Source organism: Panthera leo, chromosome D2 (genome assembly GCF_018350215.1).
Source record: "Panthera leo isolate Ple1 chromosome D2, P.leo_Ple1_pat1.1, whole genome shotgun sequence".
NCBI lineage: Eukaryota > Metazoa > Chordata > Mammalia > Carnivora > Felidae > Panthera > Panthera leo.
In genome coordinates, this window is record NC_056689.1 from 81,037,592 (window position 1) to 81,060,768 (window position 23,177).

Here is a 23,177-nt window from a genome sequence, read left to right on the forward strand (position 1 = left end):
TCTATTCTGGCCTTTTTGCTGTAATCAAGTCATTCCACAGGATACAATCAATCAGCACTGTCTTCTTTATCCACTGGACTCAAAATGAGCTGGTTGGTTGGGGCGCCTGGGTGGCTCAGCTGGTTGAGCGTCCGACTTCGGCTCAGGTCATGATCTCGCGTTCTGTGAGTTCGAGCCCCACATCAGGGTCTGTGCTGATGGCTCAGAGCCTGGAGCCTGCTTCGGACTCTGTGTCTCCCTCTCTCTCTGCCCCTCCCCTGCTCATGCTCTCTCTCTCTCTCTCTCTCTCTCTCAAAAATAAATAAACATTAAAAAAAATTAATAAAAAAATGAGCTGGTTGAATTGGTCAGAATCAAATTAAATCTCTGAGTCTTCTATCTATCAAGAGTGGCAAGGATTGTGTGATAGAAAAAGAGAAACCACTCCTAGAGAGAAAGCTGAAGTGAACGGGAAATATTTTGACCTTGTGGGAAAAAGTAGATCATAATTTGAACGAACGCTAAAAAATGTCGTGTTGCACGTACACACTCTGTCTTTTGACTATGTTCAACTGTAGGTCTGAATTAATTCCACAGATATCGAGTGCCTTCGAACGCCAAGCTGGATGCTGGGGTTACAGAGATACAAAGATGAATCAGATTAGTTCATGTACCCAGGGATGCTTCTAGTCTAGTGGGGGTGACCTAGATGTATACAAATATAAATGAAACGTTGCGGAGGCTGGGCGAGCAATTTATGCACGGCACAGCAAGGCTGGAGAGAGGAAGGAGCATCATGTCACTGGGTAGGATGGGGGCAGGGATGCGAACTTGACAGTGATGCTCCTTCTAAGTCTGACTGTTTGCCTTCAGAGATACTCTTTCAAGATATTCTACAACCCACGTATACAAGTTCTTCTTCAAAGAGAAATATTCTTTAGGTTATAAGGTCCACATGATCTTATATCTATCCATCTAAATAATACAGATGTGATACAGAGAGTATTATTACAAATAGGAGAAATTCTTTGGGCTGATTTCCATGTCCTGGGTGCTATATTAAGCATTTTTAAATCCTTACAATAACCCCAGGCACTATTCTTACCCTAGTTTACACATGAAAACTCACGCTTGGAAAAGATGAAGAGTGTTCTAAAGGTCATATATCTAGTAAGCGGCTGAAATAAGATGAGAATCTGAGTGTACTGACTGCGGACTTTAAGATCTAAGCCGCAGCAAGGCTTGTGGTAGGGAGAACCTTCCTGAGTGTTCTGCAATCCAATAACCAGGCTTTTTGAATCTGGAGGGACATGCCAGCAATCAACCCCAGGCATCGTTACATGGGTCTGGCATGTATAGATGTGTATGTATGACTGTACATGGGTGATGTGTAACACTGATCATCATACTCGGGAAAAAGCAAAGATAAATCAATGAAATGTTAAACGGGAAAAGTAGGGCAGATCTGAATATAAAAGGGAAGCTTGATAATTCCTACAATGTGTGTCTTAGTCTGTTTGGGCTGCGATAACACAATACCACAAACTGGGTGGTTTATAAATAGCAGAAATTGACCAAAATCATAGTTCTGAAGGCTCTACGTCCAAGATCGGGCTGCCAGCATGGTCGAGTGAGAGCCTCTTCCCGGGTCATAGCTGGTGACTTTTCATTGTGTCCTCACTTGGTGGAAGGGGCTAGGGATCACTCTGTGGTCTCCTTTACAAGGACACTCATCCTGGGGGCTCCTGGGTGGCTCAGTCGGTGAAGCATCCGACTTCGGCTTAGGTCATGATCTCACGGCATGTAAGTTCCAGCCTCCGTTGGGCTCTGTGCTGAGAGCTCAGAGTCTGCAGCCTGCTTCAGATTCTGTCTCTATCTCCCTTGCCCCTCCCTGGCTCATGCTCTGTCTCTCTCTGTCTCTAATATAAATAAACATTAAAAATTAAAAAAAAAAAAACCACATGAATCCTGTTCACGAAGCTTCTACTCTCATAACCTAATCACCTTGTGAAGCCCCCTAACACCATCACCTTTGTGCGTTAGGATTTACACACAAATTTGGTGAGGATGCAAATATCCATAGCAATATGTATCAATCTTTTTTTTTTCTTCAAAAAAAGATAAACCCCAGTATCCATCTGTCTAGCACCTGGTCCAAGAGGATTTAAAACAAAGTAGCAAAGTTCCTCATAGTCCTCATATAAATATTTATGAAGTTTTAATTTGCTTTGGCATTGGAAGTTATCGATCCTTTTCCCTATTCGATTATAAAACCTTATCACGTACAAAGAAGCTTCTCAGAAAGAAAGTTAATGAAGAGTAAGTTTGTTATTTTGTTGGTTTCCATTTCCCAGTGTGGGGCTGGAGTTCTGGAGAGAGGGCCATTGTTACTGTAATCATATTAAGCATGCCTGCATTGCCCAACAATTAGCCAGCCACATTCTGGAAGAGGAAGAAGTACAGACACAGTTTGAAGGAGGAAGTTTCAGATGTTACTTTGGGCCCCATCATTTAAATCATGGATGCTACTTTATGAACAAAGCTATGGTAGCTTATGAACATAAGAATAAACAAAGCACCCAATAAACATCAAAGCAGATGGTGCCATATTGGGATTGTAGTCATGGTCTTACTAATTCCTCAAAATAATTCCAGGAGTTATACTGACTTACGTACATGGCACCTATTCCTACTGTTTAATCAGTTTGTATGGTATTTGCATGCCTAGCCATCCATCCGCTTATTTATCCAAGAACCTTTAAGTAAGTGCCACTAAGTATCAGGCGTTGCGCTGGAGAGTGAAAGACAAGTCGACTCAGAGAAGAAACAGTCGGAAGTAGAGGAGAGCCAGGAGAGAGATGTATTGTGGAGTTTTTAATCCCTATTTCTTATTTGGTTAAAACTGCAGCTTTGTGTTTGTCTTAACTGGCGGTTTACTAATTCACCCAGAAATTAGCCGGAAGCTTTTCACAGTCAACAGATATCAGGCCTTGAGCGGCAGTCCTTCCGGCTTCCTGAGTTGTAAGAACGTCTGCTGGTTTGGAAGGAGCTGAGGTCCATGGGGGACCTTTAATTGCGTCGCCTGGCCAGTGACCATCAATCTGCTGCTCACAGAATGACTTTCTGGAGCAGCAGCAGAGCATAATCCTTCAGAAGGCATTTAGAGAACTTAATTAGGGAAAGAAATCAAGATTGAAATTCAGCCTCACAAGATGCTGACGATGCAATTCATCCCATGAAAGTGATGGCTGGCTGGCTGGCACGCATAGGAAATGGCGGCCATATTGGGACTCACTAATCTGCCCGTTGACTGACGAGTTTCCTTGGACATGGCTTGTCAGGAACGTTTCCATTTCAAAAAATTGGAGGCAAAGTGCATGAGACAATCACAAATCTGACAGTTAAGTTTGAAGTAATATCATAGCAGAGAGTACTTATCAAGTGTCTAGAACATAACAGACATCTAGTAAAAAAAAAAAAAACAAAAACAAAGTCAAAGAGACTGAACCCGCTTTCATATATTCTGGTAGAGACAGAAGATCTTTAAAGGGATTTCTCCAGTAAAATAACAAAAAATGCACTCCACAAATTATTCTCCCACATGTATTCACTAAGTTAATGAGGACTGACTGAACTCTTTGTCTTTCCAAAGTCCACCTTTCATGTGGATGGGGAGGAAACAAAAGATGTAAAAAGATCAGATCTTGTCTATGGGAGGTTTAAAATGTCAATAGAGCTGCAAGACCTATCATCACACACATGAGACAAAGAGAGAATCTAAGCAATGAAGAGCCCAAACTTTATGCAAGTTGCGGAGGGGATTCGAGGTCAGTGTTAACCATGGAAGGGCAGAAACCCTCAGAGGCCTCTACAGGGGCTTGGACGAATGCACCAGAGGGATCTTGCCCACACAGCATCTCCTCTACCAGTCTGATTTCTCAGGACAGCATGGATTTAGGTAATCTCGGGGCAATTCAATCCACTACCCAGTGCTCTAACCCTCATATCGCATGAACATGATGTTCTAGCCTCTGCTAGAACACCACCATATACAATCAGGGCTTTACATGTTCATTTCAGCTGTAACTGAGGTATAACTGACAAAGAAAATTACAAGATATTTAAAGTATGTGATGATTTGATACACATATACACTGGGAAAGGCTTCCCCCATCAGTTTAATGAATGTATCCATCATGTCGCAGATTTGTAAACATCTACTCTCTTTGCAAATTTCAGTTCATGATACCGTGTTATCAACTAGAGTGAACGACGTGTTATACATTAGATCCTCAAATCTTATTTATTTTATAACTGCAGGTTTGGACCCTTTTACCAACCTCTCCCTATTTCCCCCTCCTCCCCATCCCCAGCTCCTGGAAATCACTTTCCTACTCTCTGTGTCTGAATTTGACCTTTTTTTGTTTGTTTGTTTTCAGATTCCACATGTAAGTGATACCATGGCAGTATTTGTCTCTCTCTGGCTTATTTCATTTAGCGTAGTTTTTTCCAGGCTCATCCATGTTGTTGCAAATGACAGGAATTCCTTCTTTTTAAGACTGAATAATATTTGCTCTATATACACACCACATCGTCTTGGTCCATCCATCTCCCAAGGGATACTAAAGTTATTTCCGTACTTTGGTTATTATGAATAATGCTGTAATGAACATGGATGCTCAGAGATCTTGTTTGATTGAGAAGAGCCATCCTAACAGCTCTGAGGTGGTACATCATCATGGTTTTGATTTGACTTTACATTTCAAAACACCTCACCCCAGTCCCGGGATGTGACTTCAGACAGGATAGTTTGGCTCCTTGCCTTGCCATTTAAACACGCTGTTAGCAAGGCAAAATAAAGGTGAAAAAGGCATTTGGGGGTACACGCTAAAGCAAGGCTTTCCGAAGATGTATCCAACAAGTATGTGACGTTCCCTACACTTACACATTCATTCCAGACTTTTAAGAAGTCTATTTTTATTAACTTCCTCAACTATTTCTCGGGATGTCTCCTCTGTTCCCACATACTATCCCAAGTGCTGAGGACGTGACAAAGATAAAGAATAAGATGTGGTTTCATCTTCCCTCAAGTGGTAGAAACAAGAGTGGTTCTCCCAGAGCCTATAAGACAGGCATCCAGCAAAAGTTCAAAGAATGGATGGATAGGAAAATGAATAAATGATGGCATGTTTTGAAACGCAAATGGAGATGTTAGTTACATGTACAATTTACAGGTAACTGCAGAAGAATCTAGTACTGAGTCTTGTGACTAACATTGAAACACTTGGCATTACAAAATGTCCCTAAATCCACATTTAAGAAATGACAGGATAACAAAATGAATGATCTAATATTCGTTCCTTACATTATTGCTATTCTTATGTTATGCCTCCCTTTTCTCCAAAATGTCCATGAAATCTTTTTTTTTAATGTTTACCTATTTTTCAGAGAGAGAGAGAGAGAGAGAGAGAGAGAGAGCGAGCAGGGGAGGGGAAAAAAGGGAGGGAGACACAGAATCTGAAGCAGACTCCAGGCCCTGAGCTGTCTGCACAGAGCCCTACGCAGGACTCAAACTAAAAACCATGAGATCACAACCTGAGCTGAAGTTGGACGCTTGACCAACTGAGCCACCCCGGCACCTCGGGGCAATGAAATCTTTATTGAACATTATAATCATGAGCCAGGGAATCTGGATTTAGTCCTACCAAATCTATCCCAGAACCAGAACTCTGTCCCACGGAAGGGACACGTTTCAGCTCTTTCCAAGATTTACCCTCCCCCAGCACTTCCTCCATACCCTCTTGATCCAGGAAGAGCAGACTTGAACTACCAGGTACAAGCAGAGTTGCTCACCTATACTTCCGTGCCATTAAACTGGTTTGTTACATCAGCAACTTTTAGATAGTACCAACAAATTAACCTACCGCAGGCTTTATTACTTTTCCCAAGTATTGAACGGATTCTCTACAGAAAACCCACAGCTCTTGAATGTTACACAAAAGTGGTCTCAAATTTTCAATATGACACAAAGCTTATTAATCCTGCTCGGATTTCATGCTTCAACATTCATTATTACATTAGCCTTCCAAATAGGATTTATTTAGACTTAAGTACACCCAGTTTTTATGAAGAGCTGGAAAATGCTGTATCATATTTCACAAATTACGAGTGGCATTTTCTGGATTGGAATGAAGGGGTTCAGCACGGGACTTCAATTTTATAGCACGTGGTTTTGTCAAAAGTATGGTATTCAAAACCCAGTGACCTTTCTGTTGGTCACCGCGCATCAGTGTTGTCTCTCCAGTATCTGTGCCTTTGTTTCTGCAGGAGAAACAAACCCCAGGGCAGCGCTGGGCAGCACAAAGTACAGAAGATCCACCCAGGAAGACCAGAGTTCAAGTCCTGCCCAGCCACCTCCCCTTCCCTCTGCACAATGTACAACAAGGATAACAAGACAGCATCATCCTGGATCCCTCCAGGGTCACGTGAAGATCAAAAACTCCATGTCAGTGACCAACACCATCCTACCTGGTGGGGGGTAGGCAAAGAAAGAAGCCTCTGAAAGATTTACAGACAAAAGCCCACAGGGCAGCCTGAACAGAATCTCCTATCGGCTTTGATCCCCCCTCATCTAATAAGGCACGACCTGGATTCTCATATGTTCTCCCTGAGCCCTACGTCTTACTCAGGACTGCCTTACACAATGGTCTGAATTTCACAATGCACAGCTGAGTCCCAGCTCACGTCTACGGGTGATGATGTAGGATTGCTGTGGGGGTGCTGGTTTATCTGTCCTCTGTGTCATAAAATACCATGTGTCCAGAAATACATTCTGGTGTCCGTGAAGAAAGGTGTGACGACCACATTGCGTTTTCAAACGTACTTCCTTTCTCAACAATGGTGCAAAACGAAAAAAGTCTGAACTTACTCTTGGCCTTTCATGTTTGGAATCTCTGTTTGCCAGACAGGGCTGTATATACCTTGGGGTGTAAATGAAATGGCTCTGATAGAGAAGCAAATGATAGCACCCTTTTCTGCACACTCTGCTCCCATGTGGTAAGAGCCAAGGTTTGCTGGAGCATCTAGGGTCTATTCTGGTGTGTTTTGCAGGACAAAGGAAAGGAATTTTTAGAAAATATAGAATGGAGCCCACTGTGCTCTCTTACATGCTTAATGTGAGTACCGCAAGGGGAAATTATCGTGTGGGCCGTCCCAAAAGGTCAGACTGATGCACAGAACGTGCTGGGGGGAGAGCGTCTGCCGTAGTGGAAGGACCAGACATCATCTCGTGAAGGACAATAAGAGAAACAGAGAGAATGTAAGTGACAAAGAGCAGAGTCCAAGGGGGTGGGAACTACACTGGCCCCATCAGTTCCCCTTAGGTGATCATTTTATCAGTGCTGCTACTGTCTCATGAAACAGGCCATCTCAAATGAGAGCAAGCTCCCTGTCTCTGGGATGGATGAACCCTTGGAGGGAATGTTTTAAAAGATATCCACAGAGTGGCCAGGGGAGTGAACCGGGTCGCTGTCAACATCCCCTGTAATTCTGAAGTTCGATGATGATGTTTTGTTGAGACGCTCTGTCTGGATTTTGCCCCGTAATGGCGAGCCACTGACCTCTGTCTGGAAGGTCGCTGCTCTGGCCCCAGCAGAGAGGAGGAGCCCGGAGACGGCTGGTGTTTCTGCCCTGCCTTCCCACCGATCCCGGCAGGAATGACAGTCTGTTAGCGGGACACCAGCCAGGCCTCTGTCGGGAAACTCATCTCTACAACTCTGTCTTGTTGTCTACAACATCTCCCTTCCAATGGTCGGTGTGCAGCGTGTGGCTGGTGGATCTTCCTGCTGTAACCCTCTTGAGACCGCAAAATTCTATTCGTGTACTTAGCCACCATCACCTTTGGGCAGTCATTGTGCCAGTAAGGAGCGAACCAACACCTATGGCTGGAGAGCAGTGACACAGTGCTTTGTCAATGGAGAAGTTAAGTGACGTGTCTGGCTGGGCAGTTATCCGAATGAAGGAGAGTTGACTTCCCTAGAACTGCACCTCGAGCTCTTTAAATGGAATCTCAGTAAATGAGCTGACATTTTGATAGGAGTGACCACATCCATGCACTTTCTTCCACGTATTATCTTCCTCTCATCTCCAAGACAGCTCTGAGACACAGGCACCAACATCTTTGTTTTATGGATGGGGAAACTGAGGCTCAGTGCATAAATATGTTTTCTGAAGGCCACAGTCACCGGGTCTGGGCAGATCAATGCTTGGCTTCGGATCCCAAACTGCATGGTCTTCCCATGGTACCAATACCTTTCCGGTCATGGTGGCTTCTCCCTGTGCTGTTTTCCAGCGAATTATGTGAGTGATATAATAATCAATTACTTCATTCGTTCTAATGTGTAGGTGCTGTTGACAGGTACAAATCTTTTGCATCGTGGGAATTGATACATAGGTAAACTTTTTTTAATGTTTATTTATTTTTGAGAGAGAGAGCGAGCGATCAGGGGAGAGGCAGAGAGGGAAGGAAACAAAGGATCTGAAGCAGGCTCTGCACCGAAAGCAGTGAGTTTGACATGGGGCTCAAACTCACAAACCACGAGATTATGACCTGAGCCAAAGTCGGACGCTTGACTGACTGAGCCACCCAGGCACCCGCTACATAGGTAAACTTTTTGTATTTCATCTCAGTTTGCAGGTAGAGCAAAGGACAGGCATCCCCTGGTAAATGGTTATCTTTGGGAGATAGTCTCTACATGACTTTATTGTTCTAATTCCTTCTCCTTTTTTTCAGCTCCCCCCAACTGAGAAGGAAATGAAATAAAAAAACAAATTTAAGTCTGTAAATGAAATATCAAGTGTCTTTTCGCTGCTTGGGGGCACTTCTGTAAATGATCTTGACCTTCTTTCTAGCTCCTTTGAAAGCCAAGGAAACCAGAAGGCATTCAGGGGCTCAGCCAGTGGCTGTATACCCTTCTGTACACAGAGCCTGTGGCAGGTGCCTGAGGGATCTCCTGCAGGAAGGCCCTGGCCAGAGACTGTACCCCTGAGGCAACCCTCTTCTGGCTCTTGAGGGCAGTGGCAAAGCCATTAGCCCTCAGCCATTTCAAAGTGACTTCAAAGAGACCATCTGTAGGAGGGGAGCTGCTCCAGGCACACAAATGAGGGCAGCAGGTGGAATAAGCCAGATATCGCACACCTACCAGTGTCATGGGTTTTAAGTTCTTGCTGGAGCTGGTTAAAGGTGCTTTGGAGACCCCTCACTTCCTGTTCCTCTAGGCCAGAGTAAATGGTCATGCAGCAGTTGCACTGTACCTGGGTCCAGCTGATAGCGTCCTCAAAGCCCATCACTCCCCGTAACGGCTGGGGCAGCCAGGTGAGCAGGGCAAGCATCCAAAGAGAAGCATCCATCTGATTTAACTCAGAGACTGCTCAGCTCTGCTTAGGCATCTAAGGAAGGTGGGTCAGGTCTCCACAGAGGAGTTTAAGGTTCTGAGACTGGTGTCACTGGACACACCAGACTATGAAGGGGCCAGTGAGTAGAGCTTGGCTGGCCCTACGTAGCAAAAGCTATTAGATGAACACTGTGATCTGTTCTCAGTCTTCTCTGTCCTCTTCTTTCTCCTGACACAAGTCCGCATATCATGTACCACTTGGTTTCTTTTCCCTGACCAATCTGGCTCATAAGGAAAAATATGTTGGAGTCAGATTCCAAGAGCCAAAAGTGGAATTCTAGTCTAAGTTTACAGCCCAAATCAAGGCCCTCTTCTGTGGACCTTTGTTAGACACCATATATATCACTAAGCGTGCCCAAATTTTCTTGGCTGCATCACTGCTGAAAAAGTCTTCAGGATTCAGGGTGATCTCATATTGCTGCACACAACAAAATGCCTATTGAAACTCCTTCTCATCCAAACTTGCTGGGTGGGGCATCAACACGTCAGTATGTCCACCCGTCTGTCATTTAGGGTTACTTTAGATGTATTATGTGTCAGGAATTCTTCTGGGAAGAAGACTGCCCAGGCCTTGCCTGGGTGTGACCTTACAGTTTGGTACTAAAAAACATTCTTATTTTCCAACTTCTATTTCAGGGAGCTTAAGCAGTCATAAGCATCTTCTGTGTATGGAAGTACTTCTCTTATATTTGATCCCATGACATGTCTTTATATACCTTTTAACCTCTCATTCCATCTTTGGGTTCCTTTGTTCAATACTTGAGTTTTCATCTCTATTCCATCCACCACCTATCTATCACCCATCCATCATCTATCCATCCCTCATCTGCTCATCCATCATTTAACCATCCATCTCCTATCTTCCATCCATCCATCCATCCATCCATCCCTCATTCATCCATCCATCCATTCATCTACCCATCCATTCATCCACCCATCCATCCATCCATCCATCATCCATCCTCCATCCACCATCCATCCATCCATCCATCCATCCCTCATCCATCCATCCATCCATTCAACCATCCATCCACCATCCAACTATCCATCCATCTATCCATCCATCCCTCACCCATCCATCCATCCATCCATCCAACCATCCATTTATCTTCTATCCTCCATCCATCCATCCATCCATCCATTCATCCCTCATCCATCCAACCATCCATCCACCATCCAAATATCTATCCATCCATCCCTCATCCATCCATCCAACCATCCATCCATCCATCCCTCATCCAACCATCCATCATCTATCCATTTCTCATCCACCCATTCGTACATGTACATGCTCTATGAACCAGGTGCAGTGTGAGCCCAAGTTGCACAAAGGTCCCTGTCCTCAAGAAGCCTGCAGTCTACAGCAGGGAGACACATATGAAAACGCAGGGGGTGCTTTAGGAACACTAAGGAGGGAGCCTGGACTTACTCCAGGAATTTGAGAAGGCTCCACAGACCAAATGCCATGGAGAAGAGTCATGATGGAGAACCCACTAGTGTAGAAGAGTGAGCGGGAATGGCACACACCAAGGAAATGAAGCAGGAAAGAGCACGGAGCATTCAAGGAACAGGGGGTACTCGGTTGGGATGAAGCACAAGGTCCACAGTGGAAGGTGCAACTGAGGCCAGAAGGACAAGGTGGGGCAGAATCTGAGCAGCCTCAATAGCCAGAGTCAGTCTGCACCCACGGTCTTCCTTATCCTTTCTGTGATCCTAATTTTCCCATTGTGACATCCGCAGCCATAACCACGTCTGTCCTACTCTACTAATACCGCCAAATATTATGACTATTTTTCAAGTGCTATGAGCCAGGCATGGGCTAAACATGCGTTACCCATTTACTCCTCTCAATAGCCTATGGGGTACACACTATACTCATTCCCCCTTTAGGGTTGACAAAGTGAGGACACATGGGGCTCTCTGTCCTAGGCCACGTGGCTAATGCCCAGTGGCACTGGAACCTACCCATGGCAGGCCTGCTGCAGAGCCCACTGGTTAGGCTGGCACAGCTGCAGAACCTTCCTGAAGGTGGCACCATGGTGATTCCCCTCCTCTGACTGCCTGCACTGCATGCTGGCTCGTTTCACTCTGTATTTCAGGCACATGCTCCCACTCAGCTCTGAGTATCCTATAGGCTTTCCTCTGTCTTCATCAGATGGCCGCTAAAGGCACGGCATTCTGAGTCGGGCTGCCAGCTCCAAAGGGCCTATGAGAGCAGCGGCCATGCCAGGCGGGCACTGAGGACCCGGGTCTCGCCTCCCCCCCCCCCCCCCCCCAGCTGATCCTCACTGGCATGGATGCTCTGCCCACTGAAATGTGGTGTGTCCACTTCCACGTCCTACCCAGCTCATTCACTTAGCAAAAACCACCCACGTGCCCACTGTGTGATGTATGCTGGGGGAAGGGAGGTGGAGTGGAGGGGGTGGGGGAAGGGAGGTGGAGCGGAGGGGTGGGTGAGGAAGGAGAGGAAGCACACAAGGGTTCCCGATGTTGATGCTCTGGTGTGAGCAACACTGGAGATAACCTGTTCCTGAGTCGGAGAAGACTGAGCTGGGGGCAGTGGGGGCCCGCTGCCTGGGTTTAAACCTTGGATCTGCTAACGACAAGCTGTGTGTCTCTGGGAAAGTTGAATAACCTCTCTGTGTCTTGCTTTTTTCATTTTAAAGAGAAAGGTAATCTTTTTGTGGTCCCTATGAGGATTACATGAGTTGATATATGCAAGGGACTTAGAAAAGGGCCAGGAACACACGAGAAAGGGCAACCCAATAAATGACAGTTATTATTATTATTAACAGACACAGGATGAGCCCCACTCTGCACGAGGTACCCTGTTCTGGGCGGACACCAGTTTTACGTTCAAGGGGCTTACATCCTATTAAGGTAACAAATACATTTGTGCATCTGATATATCTTCCGTTACTGCTTGGTAGAGCCAGTGGCCACTTATCAGAGGCAAAGAAGATTATCAGGATTCCAAGCAAAGCATGACAAGGGAGTCAATGCTACTAATCAATAGCTGTCTCTTCCCGTCTCATTCACTTGTTACTTTCCTGTCTCAAATCTCCATTTTGCACTTCAATAGATGTGATCCCCCTTGGAGGAGTTTTTAAAATGCCCTCCTCCAGCTGTTGATCCTGTGACTTCTGACGTGGTCGTGAAACCTTAAAAAAAAAATCCGATTGAAGCAAGGAGTCCAGCGGCGATTTGCTCCATATGACAAAGGTCCATTTCAGCACGTGACTATCCGGTCCTGCTCAAACAGCGTTAACTTTACTGATCTAGAGCTATGGGTTTGCCCCACGTAGCTCTGCAAGAGGCAAGAACATTCAACCTACTTCCAAAAGGAAACAGTAGGCAAACTTTGCTGAAGGATTTACTGTAATAGTTTACTGTAAAAAAAAAAAAAGAAAGAAAGAAAAGAAAACAAAAGGAAGGCAGAAGATACACTGTCTACACGATCCAGTAAATGATTCCAGGAGGCAAGGAACTCAGGTAACCAGTCTGACGATTTCCATTCATTTGCAAAGTCGCTGTTACTCTGACAGCAATGAAGGACGTACCTACCTGATTCCTACCATGGCTTCATTTCAGCAGGAAAATGCACTCGCCACATCTATTGACCGCGCACGATAAAACTAGACGCTCGGGACAAAACTCGGTCATGAAACCCAGAGAAGGGACAGATTCTTTCAAAAGACGAAGGCACGACGATGGCATTAACATATCTTAGGCGTGTGGGAGATGCCAGAAATGGGAAGCCAGTGTGGAAGGACTGATCTGGAAGTGGGGGTGGGGTGGGGCATCGGGGGTGGATTGTGCTGTTGCACGGCCTGAGATGCCTTAAAATCAGTGCTTCTCTTCCTGGAGAATTTACATTTGTGAGAGGAGGAGAATACTATTTCATAAGTGCACGAGGTGCTTATCAGAAGCAGATTAAAAAAAAAAAAGGCTGCGGATACAGAGTGCCATGGGAGCAAATGTTAAACGGAACCTCAGAGTGACCCAGTTTCGAACAAGGAAGAATCCTCTGCCAAAAGTTGCAGACACCTAGTAAGAGGCTCGCACGCTCGAGAAAATGCTTTCCGGAGGCTGTCGGCCCATCTGTGTGAAGACTGGAAAGGAGTGTTTTAAGTTTTCAGGGACAAATCAAAGACAAAGGGGTGGGAAGGAGACATACACCTCGCCATTTATCGGGAAACAGACTCAGGTCATTTTGCTGAGCCAGTGACAGATAAAACACATAGCTGATTGCGGTATTTCTCACACGTAGAGAAAGAGTCTCCAATTTTAAGAGATGACCCCTGACGTTGACTCACGTTATTTTTACTCTAATGATATTTAAATGCGTACAAGCATAAAACAAGGTATAAACGTTTGCTTATAGCTCTTACCCCAACCAACACAGATTTATAGGTTGAGTAACTTCTAAAGTTTCGCTCTTACAGTAAATCTTTCGGCAAAGTTTGCCTACTCTTTCCTTTTGGAAGTAGGTTGAATGTTCTGGCCTCATGCAGACCGCCAAGAATACTCCAAGAATACTCCATTGGACAGTATTGATTCAACCTAATGAATAATGTGGTTTTGTTGAAACAAAACTGCTCCCGCTAAGTTTCAGGAAAAAAATCTGACCCTGGTTCTGGTTGTACATGTAACTTTCTGTGTTTGATTTGAGTAACACCCTTGCACACGGCAGTCATTTACATGCTTATGGGATACAGAACGATGTGAAAATCTTGAGAGCTTCGTTTGTCTGAATAGGATATTCAGGCCTCATCTGTCTCTGAAATTCTGCCAGTAAGTAGTCCTTGAACACCTATGCCGTGGATGTGGAATCTGATCCCTCTGTTATTTGAAGCTAAGGCTGCATGACTATAGTGTGGAAAATCTGCATTAAATATGGACCCACCTTACATACTGTTGGACTCCTGGGAAATCCTTCTTCGTTTTTACTACCCTACTGACAAGCGATAAACTTCCGGGAACTGGGATCTAAAAAACGGAGGTCCAGGAAAGCGTTAAGAACAATGACCTAAAACTTGGGAATAAGGCAAAAAGCCGGCCATGCGCACTTTCCAAGTCAAAGCAGAGCACCGCCTGGCAAGGCTGCCCGGGACTCATGTGGCTAACTAGGGCAGAGACCAGCAATCTGCCACTCAGGGGCCTGTTTCTGGTCAATAAAGCTTTACAGGGACACAGCCATTTACACGTTCCCGACGGCAGCTCTGTGCTATGCCAGTCGAGTAATAGTGACAGGGGCTGAACGGTCTGCAAAGCCTAAGGTATTTACTCTGTGGCCCTTCATGGAAGATGTCTGCTTGACCCTCATTCGAGGGGATGCTCCTGGGTGGATTTACTATTTGCTCTTGATTAGGGACCGGATTCCGTCAAGTCAGATGCTAGCCTGTAGACGGCTCATAAATTACAAGCAGTTTCATCAGGTAGAAGAGATGACCCCCTGAAGTTAGGGGGGGGGGGCACTGACCTGCAGGGTGAACGCTGGTTTTACGTCGAAGCCAGTCCCTCAACCGCCCGTCCCCATCCCCGCCCTGCGGCCTCCCTCCTGAAGGAGCCACGCCCCCCTCGGACCGATGCTCGCTGCACATTTCTTTTGAGTCACGTCTTGAACCTTCTGGAATGTGTACTTTGACCTCCCTTACGTGTTCATACTTGATCAGTGAGCACACATTTACTGACCAACTCAGGTTGGTTCAACAGCCACCGGAGCCCTTTCTAAGCAGGAGTGTGGTGTCGGGTGCCGTGCGGGATACAAAAGCGAGTGAGGACTGCAGTTGATAGAACGGTGTGAGAACGAACTCATCAATTCCAATAACTACTATACCTCAGACGTGCGTGCTCAGTAAAGACGGTGTGTGGCACAAGCCACGGCTAATTGTCATTGCTCGGTTATAATGAGTTACCGGTGGGTGAGTTATAGGTGCTTAAAGCTTTTCTCTGTGTACCTGTGAGTTTCTGTATGTTCTGGAAAGACCATCTGTTGCTCCTTACAAAGTGTTTTAAAGGGAGAGGGGGGAAGAGGATTTTAATTTTATAAAACTTTCGGTTCAAGGGAAAAACACAAGAAGAAAGTACTAGCAAAACCACAAAGAGTTGGCTTCGTTTCAGTGGGGGAGGGCGGGGAGGTGACTTGTGTTCTTAGCCAATCATGGAAGGCTGAGGAGTTTCAGGGGGGAGATTAGGAGGGCAGAGGAAAAAATCAGACAGAGCCTGGCAGCCAGACTGTAGAAACCTTGGAAGCCAGGCTGATGAGTTTGACTCAGCATCTTGGGTTAGATGAAACTATAGAAGCCTTAAGATCAGAAGGAAGAGACACGGGTAGGAATGTGTTGTGCTGTCCAGGCCTGAGGTGAAAAGGGCATATTTCTGGGCGGAGGCAGGGGTGTAGGACAGATAAGGATAGTTGAGGAGTTATTTCTTTCTCTTTTAAAAAAAAATTTTTTTAATGTTTATTTATTTTTGAGAGCGAGAGCATGAGCAGGGGAGGGGCAGAGCGAGAGGGAGACAGGGAATCCGAAGCAGGTTCCAGTCTCTGAGCTGTCAGCACAGAGCCCAGCGTGGGGCTCGAACTCACAGACCGTGAGATCAGGACCTGAGCCGAAGTCTGACTTTGAACTGACTGAGCCACCCAGGCGCTCCCCCGAGGACCTATTTCTAAAGACAGACCTGAGAACGGCGGAAGATGCTCTGTTGATGGGCTGGTTGGGAAGGATGCGTATGGGGGACGGGAAGGGACAAGGCGACTCTTGGACACACCGAGTTAGAGATGAAGCCGACACATCCGAGCGGCGCGTCCTCGGGAAGCCAGCAGCATCTCATCCTTTCTCGAATCCCTGAGGCTTAGCTCGGGATCTGGAATGTGACACATGCTCAGGAAGCACGTGCCGGGCGTGGGCAGCAGGAAGGGAAGTAGAAGGTTTGGGTGATGCAGGCTACAGGCCATGTGCTGTGAGGAGGCTCAACACCGGGGAGCAGGGATCCCGGGGGCGATCGCGGTTTTCCTGCTGCTGTTGGGAGAGGGAGGGAAATCAGCCAGGGGTCTGAGGAGAAGCATCAGAAAGATCAGACGAGAACCAGCACAGTGTGGCAAGTGCCTTGTGAAAGGCCGGCCTGTTGAGCACCTGGGACAGAGGTGTCCTGGGTCGGCACGAAGGACCTGCCTGGCTGTATTTGGCATTTACACACCCCTGGTGCCCAACCCAAGTTCGATCGGTGAGCTTGGACATTTGTTCCTTCATGTAAAAACCATGCGCCGAGCGTCTGCTATGTCCTAGGCACGGGGAATACAGCCGTGAACAAACAAGTGACCGACCGCTCGGTCTGCGTGGTGTTTCCGCTGCAGCTGGGGAGCCAGATAATCAGAGGAAGCCTGTCTGTGGCACAAGGTGGTGCGTGTTACGGAGACGAAGAGAGCCAGAAGGGCGAAGGGATCGCGGGCTGGGGCGGGAGAACGGCTCTTTCATGCAGTGGGATCGGGGACAGCCGCTCTCACGGAGGGACACTGCCCCAGGGACAGGAAGAGTGAGCTACGTGGACCTCCACGACAGGACTCGAGTTTGCTCTGGGCGAGGCGTGGCACCGGGAGTTGTCGATTTGTCTTTCTCAGGCTCGTGCTGGCTGCTGGGCTGGGCAGAGGCCACGGGGGATGGCATTGTGGGTGGTGGAGGGTGTGGTGCCACCGAGGGGAAGGTTGTGGGTCCCAGTAATAGGATATTTAAGATCGGACTGATGGATTCGCCTTGTGAAGGGAACAGAAAGAACTCAGAGATGTTTCTGGAATGTCAGCTTTGATGACTAAATACATAGACTTGCTTTCCACCGAGCTGCAGAAGACGTGAGAGATGAGGACTTCTGTTTGGGGCCTTTGAAGGTGGCGATGCCTTTTCCTGGTGCAAATGGAAAGGCCCAGGAGGTCCCTGGACATGAAGCCTGAGAGCCACCCACCGGCTTCGAGCTGGGGGTACAAGCTGGTAGCTGAAGGAGGTCACGAGGCAGCCAGGGTACAAAATAGGAGGTTGGGGGCTGCAGACTGAGGTCGGGTGCCTGCGCCTCAGGGGTTCTGGAAGCCAGGAGAACAAGCAGGCGTGCTGAGGACAGTGACAAGGGCAGATGGTGAGCCAAGAAGCCAAGTGAAGAAAGCGTTTCTGAGTCATGGTTAAAAAAGGTCAGGACTGAGCACTGACTGTTTCATTTAACTACTCAGAGGTCAGCAGCGACCCAGTTAAGAGCTGATTTGGTAGAACGATGGGGGCGGAAGAGAAGAGGAGGGAAGGAATCATCAAGGATTGAGACAAATCAGGCGTTAGGCTCTAAATGGGAGCCATGGCTGAGACGGAGGTCAAGTGAAGGGAAGTTTCATTTCTAAGATGATGGGTTTCAGAGCACGAAGAGCTGCTTGAACAGAACTGACGCCTGGTGACGCTGGAGGGAGTGGGGGGTGGGACGGTAGTCCTGCAGGAGGGAGAGGACAGGTCCCAGCACACGTAGCCTGGCCTTGGACTGTTGCGCAGGTGGCACACAAACCAAGGCAGCAGGGCTTCCGGACAGAGAGACAAGCAGGGCTGAACAAGGAGATGAAGCTTGTAGACACATGGGGAGGAGCCTGACTGGCCCAGGAAGAGGGGGGGCACCTGGAAGGCCCCGACGTTCTCTGCCAAGCATGAGATGACATCACCTTCCGTGAGCTACTGGACGAGGAAGAGAAGACCCTGGGGCCTCGGGGTGCTGGTGCAGCTCACATGTGACCTCGCTGGTTCATGAGAAATACAACGATGCAAATGAGATATCCCGGCCCGTGACCGGCCAGCCCTAAAGCAAGATGGAGAGCGGGACGAGGACAGTGGGTTCAGCTCCGGTGGGTCTGCAGCCCTCCCTGACGAGCCCCCGCTCACAGGGCCCACCCACCGGGGACCCGACAGGGCTGAGGCCCCACGATGCCCAGCGACAGACACGTTTCAGAGACTCTCTCTCAGCCCTGCCACGGCTGCGAAGTCACCCCCTCCGGAGCGAGGTCTAATGAAGTGTCAGATGATAGAGTCTACACGACCGGGAGAAGGGCCGGAAGGGCCGCTGACTGTTCCCAGCGCCTGTGAGGGAGCCGCCGAGGGGCCAGATGTTCTGGATCTCACTGGCTCTCGCAGTGGAGTGCGTGCCATCTGGTTTGCTGCGGCGAAGTCTGCAGCCGGGACAAGCACAGCCTCTGGGCTGGACATGAATCCCCGTTGCTCGTGTTTCTGGGGCCTGAAGACCAGGGTCCCCCCCCCCCCCCACCACACACACACCGGGCTGCACGCACCCCCGCGTTAGGGCCGAGCGCCTGGCATCCGTCCTCGCAAAGCAAATGAACAACCCATTAGAAACAAACTCGTTTTTTGTCTCAAGGTACGTCTGGGCTTCAACCTGACAATATGCTCTTTCAATTCTATTTTTCTTTAAACCCCACCAAAATTCATGTGTGTTTGTGAATATACTGTGACTGCCAAATTCCTGGCGATTTATTCACATTCAAAACTCCCAGCTGTGGCGAGAAAAGAGGAGCACGTTTTTCAAGAGGGGGAGAAATGACTTTTCCCAGTATATCAAAAATACGTCCCACTTTATTGCCTGAGATCTGATATCAAAGAGCAAAGGAGGCAGGGTGGAGGAGACGGTCTGCAGGTTCCGGAGTTTTCCTTCAGGGGAGCCTGCCCCTTTGCACAGTGAGCTTTTGTCCTTTCCTGCCCGAGGAAGAAGTCCGGTCCTGTCTCACCTACAAAACTACCTCCTTGCCGGGCGGAGGACCCCAACATGCTCAGACAGAGCGCAGGAAGGCTTGGTTTGGGGCGGTTAATCTGGACGATTCGATCCAACATATGAAAATGTGACTTCAAAGACCCGGATGATGTCAGTAAAGTGAGGCAGTCCCGTGACACTGGCAAAGCATCCCACTCACCACGGCCGTGTGGACAAGCAGAGAAAACTCTGCAGGTGGAAATGAGCCACGTCAGGGTGACGCCAACCAGCTGGTCTGCTCTCGCGGGAGTCGTTTTAGGTGCGAGGGCAGCTGGCCAATCTCTTTAATGACTACGGGGGACTTAATGTACTGTCCGGTTCACAGCCTGTTCTGGCTTCCACTGGACACGCTGGCACACCACTGGATGCGGGGGAGGTGCATTTAAATCCTGCCTGCGCCTACCCACCCCCCTTCCCCGCCATAGGGGCCCTTCCCTTCACCACAGGAAACCTCTGCCCCACAGGCTGTTAGCAGTGACACGCGTCTCATGTATCATAAGACCCTCTGTCCATGGGAAGGTACCAGCACTTCATATAGTCCCAGCACACGGTACGTTGCATATGTGTCCGGTAGATCTAAACCGACTCATTTCATTTTTGCACTTTGATGAGTTATTTTTCACTAAATCAGAGAAAACCCAGTATCTTAAATTATAAATGAAATACAAAAAAATTAGCATGACGTGTCTCTCTACCTGCCACTAATATTTCCTGGTAACAAAATGATGGGGATGCATTCTTTTTTTTTTTTTTAAGTTTATATTTATTTTAAAGAGAGACAGCACAAGCAGGGTGGGGGCAGAGAGAGTGAGAGGGGGAGAGAGAGAATCCCAAGCAGGCTCCGCACTGTCAGCGCGGACCCGATGCGCGGCTCGAACTCACAAACCACGAGATGGTGACCTGAGCCGAAACCAAGAGTTGGACACGTAACCGACTGAGCCACCCGGGCACCCCAGGAATGCATCCTTTCAAAATAAAGTGTACTCCCCTTCTTCTAGCGAATGGAGATTGTACATGATATGGAAACAAGAATTAAGGCTTGTTCTGTCATCGAACATAGGCAGTGACCATCTAGGAATACTTTGTGGTCAAACAACTGACTAATAAAAACAGAAGTTCCGCTAACCCTACCCTAGCACTAAATGCAGACACTTGACGGGGCCACATAGGATACATGGCTCAGGTCTTCACGCACATCATGACCCACACCATCCGTCAACAGCAGGACTTGTAATTGGAACACTGTCGCCTATGAGACACTCCTTAATATTCGTTCTTCTATTAATTAAGATATTCTGCTAATTGGCACTTCCACGAGGGGGTCTAAGCTGAGTCACAGTGAGATGGGACAGGTGCAAAGTGTTGGCTGAAAGGAAGGCCAGCTCGCAGGGACTGGATGGGCTGGAGGGGCCGGGAGAGCCCGGACCTCCTGGGTCTTCAGTTAACCCAAAGCTTGTGTCTTTTGAAAAGTCCGAGCAACCTACTAAGAACCATCATGTTGATCCTCAAATAAGATCGGATCCCTTGTGAATCACCAAAGACTTCTGGTGCAGTATCACCACTAGAGAGCTCATGCTCTAATTACAGAAATTAAACCCAGCACATGGGAAGGTCACTGGCACCGGTGGGAGCCGGTGTGAAGGTCAAGAGTGAGGCTTTGGAGTCAGAAAAATTTGGTGGGCCTCCTGGCTCCACCTCTCACGAGTCTGTACGATCTTGGGCAACGTGTTCACCTCTCTAAGCTGCACTGTTTTAATCCACAATGTGGGGACATACACGTACTTTGTGGAACTGTTGCAGGACTCACATGAGATAAAGTGTGCAAAGTGCTCGGTCCATGCTGACTGAGGTCTCCGAGAACATTGGCTATTTACAGTAAGAGCAACACCAGCATCATTGAAGCACTAAGTGAGAAGCTCTAAATGGTTCAGAAAATTCAGAGAGAAGGATCTCCCAGTGGGTGGCAGTCCTCAAGACCCCAGAGAAAGAGACCCCAGGGTGTGGCTTTGAGACAGACCTTGGAGAGCAGCTGGGACTTCGATGTGGCGGGATGGGGGAGGGGGGCGTTGGAGGTAGTTCATTCAAGGCAGCAGGGAAGGATGCCGTGAGCAAAGACACAGATACTACAAATGCATGTGCAATGCTCTGGAGACAATAAATAGATCAGTCTGGGCAGGGCATAGGGCTCTCCAATGGGGATGATGGGAAGGAAGACTGGAAAAGTGGGCTTGGCCAGGTTGGGGAAGAGTATGATCACCCGGCTAAAGTAGTCAGAATTTCTCCCATAGGCAAGAAGGTTCTCAACAACAGAGTGATAGGAAGAGGGGCATTTGAGAGAGAAGAACATGGTGGATGCTGTGGGTCCGGTTGTGTCCCCTGAAAAAGACAGGTTGAAGCTCTGAACCCCAGTATTCGTGATTGTGATCTTACCTGAAAACAGAGTCTCTGTGGATGGGCTCGAGTGAAGATGAGGTCAGGTCGGAGTAGGGTGGGCCCTAACCCAGTGACTGGTGTCCTTCTAAGGAGACAGAGGCAAGCAAAGATGCTTCCCTAGAGCCTTCAGAGGGAGCGAGGCCCTACCGGAAATCAGAAGCCCTTGATTTTAGAGTTCTGGCCTCCAGAGCGATGAGAATAAATTTCTGTTATTTTAAGCAAAGTACCAATTTGTGGTACATTCTCACGCCATCCCTGGGGGATGAATAACCGTAGGGCTGTGCATGTTAGGGCAGACTGAGAGCCTGAGCATAATAACCAGGTACGATGGCGGCAGTAACAATGGGCAAGAATGATGGCAAATCAGCAAGACGTCGAGACTTCACAGCCCCGTGCAGAAAAGGAGAGGGAAACAGTAAAGATCCAGAGGGCCAAGGGGACACCATTGATGGGAAGACCAGGAGTGAGGGCACTGCTTCTGTGAGCTGGACCAGCCTTGGACCAGGGCCTTGGGTCCAGCCCTGCCAGGTGGGTGGTGTTACATTGGTTTAGCGACTACATAATTAACCTAAAGGACATCTGGGAGAAGGGGTGGGGGGATGGTCCTCTGGATTTGTAAGGACAGAACTCATCCAGTCCAGTGGAAAAGCAAAACAATCCGTCTGCTGTCTAAGCATCTCCTGGCCTCCCACATATGTCCCCTCTTGGAATGCGACATGGTAAATCACAACCTCCAAACTTTTTGGTTGAGCTCTTGTTTTGCGGTGGCTAGAGATCTACCCCATGTGGAGAAATCCAGCTCTAAAATGCACTCACGTGGGTTTCCAGTTATTAGTACCTGTGGAGAATTTTGCTTTATTTCAAGAGTTTTAGAAAAATAAACAAGGCCTACCATAATTGTTGGTTAATTTGTTTTCAGTTAATTGATTCCAGATTTGGGGCTTTCTGACTATTGCCACTTTTACCCCTTTTGGCCCACCCTTAAGTTCACTGAACTGTAATTTTGTGTAAATTTAATGACTATCAAATGACATTACGAAGTCTGCAAATCTTCCTTTTGCATTTTGAGGTGTCCCACCCTGTAATCCAAGGGCTTGAAAAAACCCCAAGTGCTCTCTTTCTTCTTCTCTCTTTCTCTTTTTTAACCAGGAGAAATAAAGGTCGTTCCCCAGTCCGAATAATTACTAGCGTGGAGAGAAGATATTTTTAAAAACTTTCTCTCAAAATTACAGATTTAAGATGACAACGAGAGTGAAATTGCAGCTGAAGTCCAAAGCAAAAGCTTCAACTAAAAACACAAGCCACTCGCAACGGTCCAATTTGGCTGGGGCCAACAGGCAAGAAGTACTTTGCTTCCACAGAATTCTCATCATCTTGGAGTGTCTGCAGAATTCAAGTGGCTTCAAGTTGTATAAGGTCCCCAAGTGACTGGGGGTTCGCATACCTGGGTGTCTCTGAGATGTCGTCCTAACGTTTTCCCGAAGGTCAAATTGACAATCTTCAAACCACCCTAAAGAAAAACATGTC

The 23,177-nt window shown here is 47.5% G+C and overlaps 1 protein-coding gene and 1 long non-coding RNA gene across 2 annotated transcripts in view; both read right to left on the minus strand.

Moving 5' to 3' along the window:
* ADAM12 (ADAM metallopeptidase domain 12) overlaps positions 1 to 23,177 on the minus strand; it is a 347,394-nt gene that overhangs the window by 159,253 nt on the left and 164,964 nt on the right. The gene's annotated exons all lie outside the window — the stretch shown is intronic.
* LOC122202554 lies at positions 12,245 to 15,008 on the minus strand. Its single transcript, XR_006194728.1, has 3 exons — positions 14,914 to 15,008; positions 14,338 to 14,420; positions 12,245 to 12,592 (listed from the first exon to the last, which is right to left on the minus strand). It is a non-coding gene; the product is annotated as an uncharacterized LOC122202554 (long non-coding RNA).